Source organism: Stenella coeruleoalba, assembly GCF_951394435.1.
Source record: "Stenella coeruleoalba genome assembly, chromosome: 17".
Lineage (NCBI taxonomy): Eukaryota > Metazoa > Chordata > Mammalia > Artiodactyla > Delphinidae > Stenella > Stenella coeruleoalba.
This window is the reverse complement of record NC_137163.1, coordinates 13,112,911-13,130,317: the sequence shown is the minus strand read 5'-3', so window position 1 is coordinate 13,130,317 and position 17,407 is coordinate 13,112,911. Positions and strand designations below refer to the sequence as shown.

Below are 17,407 nucleotides of genomic sequence, written 5' to 3'. Positions count from 1 at the left end.
CGCGGCATGTGGGATCTTCCCAGAGCAGGGCTCCAACCGTGCCGCCTGCATTGGCAGGTGGATTCTTAACCACTGCGCCACCAGGAAAGCCCATCTTACAGTTTTTTGATGTCTGTTTTCTCAAGTCTTAAGTTCTTTTATGTAGTCACTGTCCATATAGATGACTCAAAAACTTATTAAAAGACAAAAGCTGGACAAAAGTCATACTGATTCATTTGAACTAAAAAAAATACCTTCGTAAATGAAACATCTTCAAGGAAAATCATATATATATATATATATATATATATATAGGATATACACATATATGTATTTACTGTATATATTACATATTGTGTACTATACTGAACACTTTTATAGGCCACAGTTCATAGCACAGTGCCTAAAAACTATTTATTGATGTGGTTCAGGTTAATGAAATACAATATTCTCCCCCAATCCAGAATATATATTTTGTTCTGAATAGGGTACTAATAAGTTCAGCTTAGGACATTTTATTGCCAAAAAAAAAAAAAAAAAAAGATTGAGGGAAGCATCTATAAGACAGAGTTGAAAAAAAATTCTTGTAAAGAATAGGGAAAAACAAATATGTCTTGGTTAGCAAGTTGTTAGTAGAAAACCTAAGTAAGGGGAATATGGTATTTTTTTAATATTCCTAGAGAAGAAAATAACTTCTAACATTTTTGAAGAGAAAAGAAGAAACTATCAGAAAAAATATGGTAACAGATGTTATGGGAGAAGAAAATTATATGGAAAAGCAAAGAAACTAGAATTGATAAAACAATTTTGAAAAAAAATAAAGTGGGAGGAATCTACCTCATTTCAGCATTTATATAACTACAGTCATCAAGATTATGGTATGGGTGAAGGGATAGACATACAGATCAATGGAACAGAACAGACCCAGAAAGAACTAGAAGTAGACCCACACAGATAAATCTAATTGATTTTTTTTATAAAGGTACAAACGAAATTCAATGGGGGGAAATCTGCAGAATCTAAGGCTAGGCAAAGAGTTCTTACAGTTGACGCCAAAAACATGATGGACAAAAACAAAAACTGAAAAGCTGGACTTCATGAAAATTAAAAACCTTTTCTCTGCAAAAGATGATGCAAAGAGGATAAAAAGATAAGCTCTATAGTGGGAGAAAATATCTGCAAACTACGTATCTGACAAATGACTAATATCAAGAACATACCAAAACTCAACAGTTTAAAAAAAATCATTCAATTAAAATGTGGGCAAAAACATAAAGGGACATATAAATGAATAAGATACACAGTACAGGTGGAAAATAAGCACATGAGAAATGTTTAATATCATGAGTCATTAGGGAATTCCCTGGCTGTCCAGTGGTTAGGACTTGGTGCTTTCACTGCCAAGAGCCTGGTTCAATCCCTGGTCGGGGAACTAAGATCCCAAATGCTGCGTGGTACGGGGAAAAAAAAAAAAAAAATCCTTAGTCACTACAAAAATTCAAATTAAAATCACAATGAGATATTACTACATACCTATCAAAATGACAAACTTAAAAAAAAATAGTTTCAGCACTAAATGCTGGTGAGGATGCAGAAAAACTGAATCACTCATACATTGCTAGTGGGAATACAGAACGACTTAGCCACTCTGGAAAACAGTTTGATAGTTTTTAAAAACTACAATAAATATGCAACTACCATGTGATCCACTAATTGCATTTATCCCAAAGAAAAGCACACACAAGAAACACAAAACCTGTACACAAATGTTCATCACAGCTTTATTCAAAATAGCCAAAACCTAGGAACAACCCAGATGTCCCTCAATGTCTGAGTGGTTGAACCATCTGCTGTATATCCATACCATGGAATACCATTCAGCAATAAAAAGCAACAAATTACTGATACATGCAAAAACCTGGATGAATCTCCAGAGAATTATGCTGAGTGAAAAAAAGCCAACCCTGTAATTTTACATACTATATGATTCCATTTATATAACATTCTTGAAATGACAAAATTGTAGAAATGGAGGACAGATTAGTAGTTGCTAGTTGTTAAGTCAGGGTGTGTGGCAGAAGAGAAATCAAAGTGACTATAAAAGGAAAACATTAGGGATGCTTTTAATGGCAGAAATGTTCTATATCTTGATGGCATCAGTGTCAATAGCCTGATTTGATATTTTACAATAGTTTTGAAAGATGTTACCATTAAGGGGAATTGGCTAAAGGGTACACGGGATCTCTCTGTACTATTGCTTACCATTGCCTATGAATCTATAACTACCTCAATGTAGAGTTTAATTTAAAAAATTCAAAGAGCATGCATTGCTTCCCAAGTAATTGTTTCTTTCTAGAAATACTATGATCAAGAATGGTTTAAAATAAAAATATTTTGTTTTTGGTTCTGTTTCAATCAAAAAGTTTAAGAAGGCAAAATACTCCATTACACTCAGCTGATATAACCAAAAGCAAGGGCATTTGTGTCAGGGCATACTTAGGTTCGAATCCCAGGTCAATTTTGGTCCTGGTCTCTGAGAATTGGATATCTTGTTCTTAAAGTAGAGATAATGATACCTATTTCACTGAGTTGATATGAGAACTGCATGAGATGAAATATGCAAAGCACAGAGAACATTGCCTAGTAAATTATAGGGGCTCAACAAATGTTGAGCCCCTATAGATGTCCTATCTCTTTCCCATTCTGAGTAATGGGAACCCTTACTTTATTTGCACATAAAATCAAATACAAGAAGGAGAGAAATGTCAGGCTATAACTGCAGTACAAATTGCTACAGGAAAAGAAAATTAAGATGAGTTACTAGTATTAAAAATAATCTTTCCAACAGAGTTCAAAGAGACTGAGAAATGCTCTCTTGGGAAAAGCTTTCACTAAACAGGGAAACATGAAACAGAGGCGAAGTCATGCCCTGAGAGAGTAATGTCCAATTTGACCTATTATGTGTTTACTACATCAAGTTTATTTGTTGTCCTGATTACAAGCCCCTAAAGGGGACATGGGGAAGGGGAAGACTGTCTACTCCATAGTCATTTTCTACATTCTTTCTTTTGCCAACTGGCCCTGACACAATGTTTCACGCACTGATAAACTAACCTCTTTTGACCTACAGCCTTCCCTAGGATGGGAGTATATTGAAGAATATATATATTTGGAATCAGTGAGGTGAGGGAAAAATATAAGACACATGCAAGGTGCAATACAAGAAAGTTGAAATGGGAACATCAGAAAATTAATTTCGTTAACTCCAAGCGTTATAGGATTGTAGCTCAGCAATCCACGTGGGATGTGTTAGGAGTTCAACATGGGAAATAGGTGAGCTGAGTGGATGGAAACAATAAATGATGAGTAACAGAAAGATGTCTGAACAGGAGAAGATCTTATTAACCCCTGGATGCTTTGTTCACTTGTTTCTACAATGCAGAAGAATTTGTTGCCTGCTAATAAACAGACTCAGGCTAATCAACTTATCTAGAAAGTTTATCTGCATTTTAATGGGAGAAGCAGGCATCAGACGCTAGCACCAGGTACCTCCTACAGCATGCTTGGGGCTGTCCTGGAAGATGCTTGTTGATTCATGAAGGAGGCTTTCACCTGCCTCTTCTATAGGTTTATTATAATTAATTGGGCAAAATCAGATTTCAAACCGGATTAAGACTTCAAGGAAATGTTGCTTTCAAATTTTTCTTCTGCCAAATCAGAAAGGAATGCCTGTAGATACAAGATATTTTATCATTGTAAATAATCAACCTCCTCTAATTGAACAGCACATTACGATCTACAAAGCACTTCTCCACAAGTTATCTCTTTAGAACCATGTAAAATCCTTTAAACTAGGCAGGACATATGTTATCACACAGGTAATCATCTACAAATGAGAAAACTGGGGTTTGAAGAAAATGATTGCCTAATGTCACCAAAGAACAAAGTCAAAGCTAGACATTCTGACCCCCATAATACTACTGATATCCAACCAAGGGCCAAGAATACACAAGGCATTTTGAAGCTGTGGATTTTTTTCATTAGCCTTTGCATTTTCTTTCCCTGTGGTGGTGAAAGGCTAAAATGATATTGACTATGATGGCATCTTAGGAAGCACTGTGGAAAGCACAGTGCAGTCATGGCCCCAGGCCTGCAAGAACTTTAATCTGGATTGAAATAGGCATACAATCTTTGAATCATTTATGGCTCTCAAAGGGGATATCTGAATATATGTTGAAATGAGAGGAGAGACAATAACTACCAGTGAAATCCCAACTAATCACTTGTGATGAGCTAGAGTATACGCAGGTTTTGTGGTGAAGGCCTCTATACACAAAGACTTACAGAATTAACAGGATTTACAGACAAAAGAGGAAAGGGAGTGGGTGGGATATTCCAATGAAGAAATAGTTTGAGCAAAGTGGGCCATATCTTTTAGAGCTATGCTAATTGGTATTAGAGGTTGCAATGAATACTGTAGTATAGATTTAAGAGAGGAAGCTCTGAGTCAGATTGTTGGAGTTCAAATGTGCATCACTTCTGAACAAGTTATGAGACAGTTTCTCCATCTGTAAATGGAGATGATATTAGTACCAACTTCATAGAGTTTTGTGAGAATTAAATAAGAGAGTGCATAAAAAGGCCTTCATTAGAATAGCACCTATACTAAATTGACATTTTTAAAAAGCTGTTACCTGTTTTAAAAAAAAGTTGGCAGTAGCTAAGGAGGTGGTTGGATCTGGAGTATAGATAAAGTGACCATATAATTTATCATTTAAATCATTTAGCCTTTGAAATGAAAGGGGATGCTATTAATGGTTATGCCAGGGTGCCAAGTATAAAGGAGGAATATTCAAGACAAATCAGAAGGGGTTGTGACCCTACATATAAGAAACCCTACTCTAAATTTTTTCTTGTTTATTCAAACTTCCCAGGTGTGTCATAGACAAAAATTCCATGATCAAATAGCACTACATAGGTGAGGATATTGTTAGCAATTTCTGTAATATGATCCAAAGCATTGAGCTTTGAACCAAGACTGTCAAAGGTGGAAAAGATTTTAGAGGTCACCTAATAGTCCTTCTACATTTTCAGTTTCAGAAGGGACCTCATTGAATACTGGTGCTGACAGAGTGCCTGTGATTTTGTTAGGCAACGCTGACACAAAGGACCTACAGCTAGAACTGGACAGAACTTTTGGAGACAACTTATAATTATTGTGAAAGTCCAGGGTTTATTATACAGATGAGGAAACTGCTCCATATTGGCTAAGGGCCTTATTGAAGATTTCCTAACACCTGATTCAGAATTTTTTTTCAACACATCAGCATTACCCAAAATGTATTCCATAGAACTAGTCCTAAAAGATGCTCTGGCAGAGAGGGAGGGAGGGCGGGGATAGGAGGAGGCCATGGTTGAGTAAGCTTAGGCAATGCTGCTTATTATATTATACTCTTGGAAAGTCACAATTTACATTAAATACTCTGAGAAATCCTTGACTAAAAAACCAATTTAATTTTGTTCAAACCAGTATTTCCCAAATGTGTTTTACTACAAAACCCTTTAATCACTTAATATAAATTAACATTCTGCAAAATTAGTGTTCTGATGCTACATGCTTTGCAGAGGACTACACTACATAATTTATTACCTTATGAAAAACTTCCAAACCAGTAAGAACAAGAAATAAATAGATTAGAACATTTTCTCATTTCATATGGATTTACACGCAGTCATAAAATCAACATGACTCTCGTCAAATTCATTCTTTTAGTTGGTTTAGGTAACATGTTAATCAAACTTAAGACAATTGGATACACTCGACTCATCATTTCCTTATTATTGAAAAAATTTGCTTTAGCTCTGTCCAAAGCAATTTTAATATGATAAAATAATTTCAGCTTAAATATTTTATAACCTCAAAAAAGTAAGAAAACACTTCAATATTTATTCTAACCTATAGAGTGGGAGGATTTAAAATTTTTAAATCAGTGAAAGAATGCCTAAGAACACAGAGATTACCTTTAAAAATGTTATATTTCAGTATGTGCAAAAAATAAAGCCCATTAAAGAAATAGTAAAAAGGATTTACAGTTAAATACAACAGTAAAAGATACCTATCTTAAGCATATAAATGGGCTTACATAAATTTTAAAAAGCATATAAACAAACAAACAACAAAACTCATTAAGAGAACAACAGGAAAAAAGGACCAAGGATCTAAACAAAGGAAATAGAATAGAATGAATAATGGATATACTTGACTTCTCCACATCCAAGCTTTGCTATAGGCTACACTTTCTCGCGTATGCATTGCCTCGGCTAAGTCACTTCTCATATATCCGTTTCCATCTTTATATCTCAGCTGCATAACCATGCTGCATGGCCTGCATCCTAAAGCAACGGCACCCACAAGAACCATTATAAGCTATTTTATAATGGTTTATTTTTTTCTGTGAGAGAACTTCCTCTTACACCTAAAAGTTTGTTGTTCAACTTAGGGACATTCAATATGCAACACAGACACCAAAGAAGAGGACTTTTGTAGACACAGTGATCCTGGAGTAAACTTGCTTTTAAGCATAACCTTCTATATTCCCTGGACATCAAGGCATGAGCTAATTCATGAAAAAAGTCAGATAAAACTTTCATCTCAAACTGTCATCTCTGCTCTCCACTGGCAGTACTTGAGTAGCTTGGTTTCACATTTCCAGTTATTTGTCTTGTCAAATCCTCACTGTTCATCTTCTAAAAAGCCCCCTGATAAGTTTAGACAGTCTAATATCCTCTCCATCTGAGGCAAAAATATCAGTCAATCATCTATGTTTCCCAGGAAGGGGGATTTAATTACTTTTCCTGGCTACCTCAGTTATCAATCCCTACATTAAATAATACCTATATTTAGTGGCTTAAAACAATATTTATTATTTTTTAAATTTAATTTTATTTATTTTTTATACAGCAGGTTCTTATTAGTTATCCATTTTATACATATTAGTGTGTATATGTCAATCCTAATTCCCCCATTCATCCCACTACCACCCCCCAACCCGCCACTTTCCTCCCTTGGTGTCCATACGTTTGTTCTCTACATATGTGTCTATATTTCTGCCCTGCAAACCAGTTCATCTGTACCATTTTTCTAGGTTCCACATATATGTGTTAATATATGATATTTGTTTTTCTCTTTCTGACTTATTCACTCTGTGTGACAGTCTCTAGATCCAACCACATCTCTACAAATGAGCAAATTTCGTTCCTTTTTATGGCTGAGTAATATTCCATTGTATATATGTACCACATCTTCTTTATCCATTCGTCTGTCGATGGGTATTTAGGTTGCTTCCATGACCTGGCTGTTGTAAATAGTGCTGCAGTGAACATTGGGGTGCATGTGTCTTTTTGAATTATGGTTTTCTCTGGGTATATGCCCAGTAGTGGGATTGCTGGGTCATATGGTAATTCTATTTTTAGTTTTGTAAGGAACCTCCATTCTGTTCTCCATGATGGATGTTATCAATTTACATTCCCACCAACAGTGCAAGAGGGTTCCTTTTTCTTCACACCCTCTCCATCATTTGTTGTTTGTAGATTTTCTGATGATGCCCATTCTAACTGGTGTGAGGTGATACTTCATGGTAGTTTTCTGGGATTTTTTTTTTTTTTTTGTGGTACGCGGGCCTCTCACTGTTGTGGGCTCTCCCGTTGTGGAGCACAGGCTCTGGACGCGCAGGCTCAGCAGCCATGGCTCACGGGCCTAGCCACTCCGCGGCAATGTGGGATCTTCCCAGACTGGGGCACGAACCCATGTCCCCTGCATCGGCAGGCGGACTCTCAACCACTGCGCCACCAGGGAGGCCCCTGGTTTTGACTCTTAACAAGTGCTCGTGCCTTAATTATGCTAGGATTATAGCGTTGTGTGAATACACAGATGATCTACCACAGAGCTTAACTATATAGCATCTGGGACATTAATAGGACATAATAATGTTCATATCTTTGACATAGGGAAAAAAAATTGAGAAATCTTTTAGTTTAGCCCAATTCTTACATCTCTTCTCTAATATCCCAGTAAGAATTGAAGTGTTTGTTTGAATATCTGCAGTGATAGAGGACTCAGGACCTCTAACACTTTTAATGTCAATATAATTGCCTATTAGGGATGTGCTAGTCTGGTACTGAATTAAGTCATTTAATTAGATAAAGAGAATACAATAATTCCTTTTTTGTAACTCAGCAACATGCCTCTTTCCTCTAGTCAAAAGCATCTTCCCTCTATGCATCATCTGTTTCTCTCAGTCTTGAATGTGATCACAAGTTAGGAGTTATCACAGCATCAAAACACCTAGTATAAAGGCAATACCCAAACTAAGTAAACATTCTATGCAAAAACTTAAACTTGGATTATTCAATAGAAAAAATAAATTTACTTCACAAAACCTGCAGCATTGAAGAATTTATCAACTTGAAGCATAGAAAATATTACAGTATGGCATCTGTTAGTCTAATTTAATTCAACTACAGTTAAGCACTTTAAATTTCCAAATATATGGGGAAATTTTTGAAATACTCAGTGTTCCCAATCCAGAGTGAGAGAATTCTAAAGTATAGAAAAATCTTTTGTGATTCAGCAAGGTTGACTAGTGTCTGAAAGCTTCCAAATATAGGAGTTCCTAGAGGTAAAAATGTTCTGGAAGTGCGGTAAAGGATAATAACACGTAGTTTACTACAGAATGCCTAGTGTATATATCACAGGGCCCATAAATATCTATATTTTCTTACCAAAGAAATATGTAAGAAACAGATTGAATAGTTTAATAGAGATTAGAAAAGTTAAAGGTATAACTAGTTATCAAATTTAACTCAGCTTATGATAGCTTTATTGTAAACATGCAAAGTCCATGTTCTCACCTTTCCCTGTATCCACATCCTTTGCTATATAACTCTGCAGAGCCCTCACTCTGGCAGTAGGCTTGACCACATGACTTGCTTTAGACAAAGGGATAGTAACAAATGTGACATACACAGAGGCCTGAAGTGTGTTTGGGTGTAGAAACCGCCCTACCTCTTGCACCTCTGCCTTTCTCTTGAGAACATGCCTAGGCTAGCCTGCTGGAGGAATATAAGAGACATGTGGGGCTAAATCAGGTCCCTCCAGACAGCAGCCAAAGGACCCATAGATGCAACAGTCACTCTGAGACAGGCCATACCCATAGAGCGAACAATTTCAGGTTAGATCAGAAGAACTGTCCAGACTAGACTGCTGACCCACAGATTCATGAACTAAATGAATACCTATTGTTTTCAGGCAATGTGCTTTGGGTCTGACGCAATAGCTGCTTATTTCCTTTGTCTTTCTATCCCATCACCACAAAACACTCCATGATTTGACAAGCCAGAAATTCAACTTTTGGGATGGACAAAACAGCATTCAAAAGGACCAAGGAATTTTCCCCAGAGCAAATGTTGGGAGTAGTGTGGTAAAATGGAGAGTAACTGAACCAAGATAGTACAGTAAGTTCCCTACATACAAACCTTCAAGTTTCAAACTTTCAACGATGCGTACGTGCTTTCACATGTCCAACCATGTACGTTAGGTCATGTGTCTGGCATACACTGTCACATGCGTGCATCCACTCCAAGTGGTTGTGCTTTTGCGTACTTTACTGTACAGTACTGTATAGGGTACAGTAGTACAGTATCTTTATTTCAAGCCCAGAATGTCTGGAAGCAAGTGTAAAAGCAGTGGTAAATAGCCGATCGTGTTAGTTGGATACCTAGGCTAATATTGTTGGACTTGCAAACAAACTGGACTTAACGAACACCCTCTCAGAATGGAAGCCGTTCATATGTAGGGGACTTACTGTAAATCCAGAGGCTCTTCAATCATAAACACTCTCCCCACTGTTCCCACTTCCCCAACACACCTAGAAATAGGGTCTATGCTTTAACCACATCCCCAAGTTGACATGATCAATCACAATGACAGATATTCCCAATGGACTATGAAACATGGGGGTGGAGGGAACAGAGATGAGGACCACAACTATTAAAAAAGTGAAAAGCCGCACACTGAGCAGTTTATTCTGGTTGAAGCAGAATAAATGCACATGAGAGAAATAAGAATTTTAAATATCCACAATAAAATGCTCAAAGAGAAAATAAGGATATTGGAAATGCCAAGGAAAAATAAGCAATCATAGAAAAGAACTGATTAGAAATAAGTGGAATAAAAACAGAATTGTTGAAATAAAGAGCTGAACAGATAGGCTGAATAATAGAATACATCCCATCAAAAAATGAAAGATTGAGCTGAAATATCAAGTCTAGGACTTTCACAAGAAGGCATAAAGTGGAAAAGAATAATTTAAAGTTAAGCCATATAAAAGATAGAAAAATAACTGTCCATAACCACATATATAAACATTATAAAATCTGAGAAAAACTAATTAAAAGGGAGGAAATATGTAAGTAAAGGATTAAGAATATACCCAAATTAAAGAAATATGTAAGAATTAGATTAAATAGTTTAATAAAGATTAGAAAAGTCAAAGGTGTAACTAGTTATCAAATTTAAGTTACCCACATGAAAGAGAAAAACTTCCATGAGTAAAAGCAGATCACCTGAAAGGAAATGACAAGAATTACGCATACCTGAGATGAAAAGTAACGGAGTAATAATAACAAAGTGGTAAAGGCAAGGAATTGCAAATATAGAATATTATAACCAGCTCAATTATCACTTAAACAAGAGTTGAAATACAAATATTTTCAATAATGACTGCAGCAGAAATTTTGCCACAGCCAGAACCTTTGTGAAAGAAGTCTTAGAATAAGTACTCCAGTAGTAAGAAACGAAAGCAGTAAGATATGAGAAGTAAATTACTTAATCAAATATGTCTTTGTAAAAATAAACAATAACCAACGACATATCCTCCCAAATTATTAAAGTGTATCTAGAGTGCATTTCTAAGTAATAACTATATGGTGATATAGCAGGACCAAGGAGAAAGATCAGAGGAGGTAAGAGAGAGCTTTACTGCAAAGGAAGATAAAAATTGACAAACTTAAGAGGCTGCTTGGGAGAAAAAATAACTATAAGCCTCAATATGTTATGGATAACTAACAAAATTAAAGTAGAACATAAGACCTTCAAACTAACAAAACAAAATTTATCTATGGAGGTTAGTAAAAGAGAAAGATAAAAGGAATATGTATGTATTATAAATAAAAAACATGAAATGAGATTTCAAAAGTAACTAAAATTTATGATAAATTTAAGTAGCTTAAATGTACCAATCAAAAGACAAAGATTTCAACTGGACCATTCGACAGGGCAATAACAAGTTCACCACCATTTCCTCTTCTTGGATTGACAGAAAAGAAGGCATGTCCTAGTCTTTCTGACAGCTAATTTCTGAACATATGACTGAGTTCTGGACTGTGCTAATTGGCCAGAAGTTGTGTAAATCACTTTCAAGGCTGGCCCTTAAAAATATGATGCTCTAATTCTCCTTTCCCTGGTTGGATCAACTCAAGAGCCAATGTGTTACAGCTCTGGTAGTAGCCTATACCCTTGAGTCCCCTTTTGGAGTAGAATGATGAAGGAGAGCCATGTTTCCCACACCAAACTATGACGTGAATAAAAAATAATGAATTATTGTTGCATTCTTTTGAGGTTTTATTTGTAAGCACAAATTAGTATGGCCTCACTCTGACTAATATTGAAAAAGAGCTCTGGTCATAAATTATTTCCAAGAAACTGCCTGAATAAGGCAGAATACTTCAGAACACTGGAAATCTGGAAGTGAAGATATTATTCAAGGACACCATCCCCTCCCTGGCACTGATAAGGAGATAGCCTCTATGGTGCTGCATTTAGTTCAAGAATCAAGAAAACTATATGTTTATATGTCTTCTCAAAAACTAAGGCAAAATGATTTTTAGTATAAGCTGTTCTGGAATTGCTTTGTTAAGCCAGAACTAAAAAGATAGAGGTGCAATAAATATTTAGCATTTACTCAACTCTAACAGAATACAAACTTCATGGAAATTGTCCCTTCCACCAGTGAACCACATAGAAACAAAGCAATGAAACAGTCATGCAAAGATATGTTTCTGTTCTTGGTTGCTTTTACCACCTTTATTCCATTAAGTTCTTATACTTGCATTAAATAAGAAATGTATAAATTTCTAAATCACATACTTATAGCAGGTATGCATGTGTCCTTTACCCACCAATTCATAATCACATATGCAACAATGAACACACGTAAAATGAAATAAAAATAAAAGAGTGAAAACTAACACACCAGGCAAATATGGTTGAAAGAAATATAGTGTAGCAACATTAATTTCAGACTAAATAGAATTGAAAGCAAAAAATCATTATAAATAAAATTTTATCTTGTATGTAGGCTGATAAAAGGAACAAAAGATCCAAAAGATATGATAAAAATGAATATATTACCACATAAAACTTACATACATAATCTCTGACAGCAATTGATGAACTACAAAGAGAAATAGCTACTAAATCAGTAGTTGTAGTTGTAGATTTAAAACCCTGTGTTTCAGAAACAGACAGTTCAGGGAAACAAATTAAAAATTTGTATATATGATAATTACTAACGGAACCAAAATATACATCAGCGACTTTATAGCCAGTGAGCACAATTTTTCTTTTCCAAGCAGACATGAAACATTCATACAACTCAACCAACTACTGAGACACACACAAAAAAAGCCTCAATAAATTGCAAAGAAGCAATATCTTAGAGTTTTCCAATTATTACTCAATAAAATAAGAATCAAACCAAATATAAAGTCTTATAGAAACTCCAAATATCTGTAAATCCAAAAAACATACAACTATACAGCACTTGGGTTAAAGAGAAATTCATAAGTGAAAGTACTAAATTACAGCTGAGTGAGCACAAAAGCACTCCATGTCAAAATGTCTGGGAACAGTGAAGGAAGTACTGTGAGGGGCATAATATATCCTAAAAATTGTTTACCAGATGAAAAGAAAGGTTATAAATAAGTGGGCTAAACATTGCCCAAAACACTAGGAAAAAAAAAAGAGAATAAATCCAGAGAAGAAGAAGTTGTGAAGATGAAGACAGAAATCCATAAAGTAGAGAAAAAATATAGATAACATGTTTACAGCACATATGGCATAAACGATATGCTAAGGGCTAAGTGCTTTACTTATATTGACTCACTCACTCCTCACAACAACCCTTAGATAAAGGCAAAATTATTCATTCTCATTTTAAAGATGAGTAAAGCAATGCACAGAGAGATTGCATAACTTCCCCAAGATCACAAAGCTAGTAAGGACCAGAGAATGATTAATATTCTGTACTTTTATCAGCTGTGCTCTACTAACCCAAAGGCTGATTTTTCTTTTATAAAGACTTCCAAAGTAGATAAACTTCCAGAAAGACTGATCAAGGAGAGACAGAGAGAGAGAGAGAAAGAGAGAGAGGGACAAAGAGAAAGCATTGTTGTTTTAGTCTGGGTAATTAAGGATAGTTGACAACAAAACCCCAAATCTCACTGGTATAGCATAATAAATGTTTTTTTACCTGCTTATATCACAATCGTTGGTCAGTCAAATCCACAGGGCAATTCTCCTCAAGCAGCAATCAGGGGTCCATGGAACCTGTGGCAGAAGAAGAAAGAGAAGGATGAGGAACACTGGCTCTTCACTTCCTTGATCTGGAAGTCACACTGTGCTCATCTCTCTTTGGTTTGCACCAACCAACAGTCACATGTCCTCACCCAAAATGAGGATGAGGGAAAACACATGCACTGTTTCGGTGATCACTAACAACCTCTGCAATTGTTGGAAGAGGTCATCAAGAGGATGTGACCACCACTTGACCTCTTGGGCTGGACCCAGCAATAGAAGCCTCCTCACCCCCTCCCCTGTCCTTTGAATGTACACTCTGCCCACCGTTCCCACAGTGGGAGCCATTTTCAAGGACGCAACTTTGAGACAGTGGGGTGCTGTTGAGACCCTCTGGGTGGTATATGTGACTGAACCCTGTTAAGTCCTCTGTATAAACTTTTAAGATTCTGGCGGGCAGGTGTGTAGATCTACTCAGTTTTCAGCCACCCAAGACAAGTCTTGTATGTAAGTTCCCTTGCTTATTAAAACTGCCATCTACCCATCTGAAGTGGTCTGCCTCTGTTTTTAGTCTCTCCCTGCCCTCTATGTATAGGGACTATTTTGCGAACCAGCAGCAATAGATACAAAAAAGGTTAAAAGACTATAAAAGGATAAAAAACTACGAACAGATTTTTAAATATGTATTATTATTTTTTTATTATTTTTAAAGAAATATTTAGAAAACTACTCAACAGTAAATTTGACAGTCTAGCTGTAACAGAAAAATTCCTGGGAAAAGATTAAATGCCAAAATTGGAACAAGAATGCATTATGTATGGTCAACAGCCAAACATTAACAGAAATGGAAATTCTTATCAAAAATCTCTCCCTATCCTTGCCCTCCTTCCCAACAAAAAAATAAAGTCCCTGTACCAGCTAGAATCTTATTGTTTCTCAGCCCCAAATCCTCCCTTAGTTGTCCTGCTTTGTGATACTGAAGCTGGACCCTATAAACATTTCTTCTTTGCCAGCTGACGTAACATTAGGTTTTGTCAGTCCACTGTTATGGAGGAACACTGCAGGAGAAGGGGACTTCTCTACCTGGTTTCCATGTGCTTACTACTCTCCTCTGGCTCCTATAGCATTCAGTGCCCACCAGCAAATTTCAGTGGCACCCCCATGGTGGCATTCTAGTGAGTTCACCAGCCCCCCAGGCAGCTTCCCTGGGAGTTCAGTGTAAACTCCACAAGGGGCTTGTACTTGGCAACTTCTCTAGGCTCTCCATATGACTTTCCAAGGAGTCTCACAGGTGATCCAGCAGGAAGTTTCTGGTGAGTTCTGCTAGCACCACAGCCAGCCCCTAGCAAATTCAGGAACACCCCTGTATACAGTGTCCCAGTCCCTTTTCTAGAAAGTCTCCCAGGCACCCCAGTAGGTGGTTTCCTGTTGAGTTTCAGCAGAACTCAAGGGCCAACTTCCCATCTAGTTCCATCATCAGGACCCCAGAAGGCAGGTTCCTGCAACTTTTGATGCCCCACTAGGCAGTTTCCTCATTATCAGCCTGGTCCTATGGCACATAAGTAACTCTTCCACAACCCAGAAAACTGTAGTCACGCCCTCTCCAACAAAGTATAAATCTCAGCCTTTGGTGGGGAGGAGGGATTCCTTTTCCAAATTTGTTCCCCCTGGACTTCTGTCTCAGCCATAAAAGGAGTGAATTGTCTATGTACATGCTATTCTGTGTTCCTTAGAGTTCCACATTACTATTTAATAACTCCTGTTACTTCTTTTTCTCTTCAAATTACTCTATGATTTCTGTCCTCTGACTGGATACTGACTGATACAGTCCAAGACCCAGACATTCTTAAAGGGACATTTCACAAAATTTCAAGGCACAGATAATACATTTTATACAAGTTATCCAGAACAAAGAAAAAAAATAATTTTATGTTTCTAGTGCAACCCAGCTTCTCAAACTAGATTAGGACAATACACAAAAACACAATTCCATGTATTTCAATAGATAAATAGAAAAACAGTCTGTGGTACATCCAGGCAGTGGAATAGTTTTCAGCAGTCAAAAACAAATGAGCTATCAAGCCATAAAAAGACATGTGGGAACCTTAAATGTTTATTGTTAAGTGAAAGAAGTCAATCTGAAAAGGCTACAAACTGTATGATTCCTTTCTAACTATATCACATTTCGGAAAAGAAAAAACCATGTAGACAGTAAAAGACCAATGGTTGTCAAGGCTTGAGGCAGGGGAAAGGACAAATGGAAGGAACACTGAGGTTTTTTTAGGTCATGAAACTATTATGTATGATACTGTAATGGTGGATACAGGACACTATACATTTGTCAATACCTATAGGACCTACAACACCAAGAGTAAACCCTGAAGTAATCTATAGACTCTAGCTAATAATAACGTATCAATAACTGCTCATCAATTGTAATAAATGTAAAGTGCTAATAATAGAGCAAACTGGGGGAGGGGTGTGAGAAAGTGCATAGGAACTCTTTAATATCTACTCAATTTTTCTGAAACTTAAAACTTCTCAAAAAAGTTTGTTAAAGAAACTCCACAGCAGCTCATGCAGCTCAATATCAAAAAAACAAAAAACCCAATCCAAAAATGGGCAGAAGACCTAAATAGACATTTCTCCAGAGAAGATATACAGACTGCCAACAAACACATGAAAGGATGCTCAACATCATTAATCATTAGAGAAATGCAAATCAAAACTACAATGAGGTATCAACTCACACTGGTCAGAATGGCCATCATCAAAGAAACTACAAACAATAAATGCTGGAGAGGGTGTGGAGAAAAGGGAATCCTCTTGCACTGTTGGTGGGAATGTAAATTGATACAGCTACTATGGAGTACAGTATGGAGGTTTCTTAAAAAACTACAAATAGAACTACCATACGACCCAGCAATCCCACTCCTGGGCATATACCCTGAGAAAACCATAATTCAAAAAGAGTCATGTAGGGGCTTCCCTCGTGGCGCAGGGTTGAGATTCCTCCTGCCAATGCAGGGGATACGGGTTCGTGCCCCAGTCTGGGAAGGTCCCACATGCCGCGGAACAGCTGGGCTCGTGAGCCATGGCCGCTGAGCCTGCACGTCCGGAGCCTGTGCTCCCCAATGGGAGAGGCCACAACAGTGAGAGGCTCGCGTACCTCAAAAAAAGAAAAAAGAGTTATGTACCAAAATGTTCATTGCCGCTCTATTTACAATAGCCAGAACATGGAAGCAACCTAAGTGTCCATCGACAGATGAATGGATAAAGATGGGGCACATATATTCAATGGAATATTACTCAGCCATAAAAAGGAACGAAACTGAGTTATTTGTAGTGAGGTGGATGGACCTAGAGACTGTCATACAGAGTGAAGTAAGTCAGAAAGAGAAAAATACCATATGCTAACACATATATATGGAATCTAAAAAAAAAAAAAGAAAGAAAAAGGAAGAAAATGGTCAGAATAATCCAGGGGCAAGACGGGAATAAGGATGCAGCCCTACTAGAGAATGGAGTTGAGGATACTGGGAGGGGGAAGGGTAAGCTGGGAGCAAGTGAGAGAGTGGCATGGACATATACACACTACCAAACGTAAAATAGATAGCTAATGGGAAGCAGCTGCATAGCCCAGGGAGATCAGCTCGGTGCTTTGTGACCACCTAGAGGGGTGGGATAGGGAGGGTGGGAGGGAGGGAGATGCAAGAGGGAAGAGATATGGGGACATATATATATGTATAACTGATTCACTTTGTTATAGAGCAGAAACTGACACATCATTGTAAA

The 17,407-nt window shown here is 37.0% G+C and overlaps 1 protein-coding gene across 6 annotated transcripts in view; it reads right to left on the bottom strand.

Annotated features, from left to right (window-relative positions):
* The window catches only part of LRATD2 (LRAT domain containing 2), a 459,703-nt gene that overhangs the window by 224,318 nt on the left and 217,978 nt on the right, over nucleotides 1-17,407 (bottom strand). For all 6 annotated transcript variants that reach the window (XM_079901169.1, XM_079901167.1, XM_079901164.1 and 3 more), the window contains one exon: nucleotides 13,569-13,645. The gene's annotated coding sequence lies outside the window, so the exon portion shown is untranslated. The remainder of the gene's footprint in view (nucleotides 1-13,568; nucleotides 13,646-17,407) is intronic.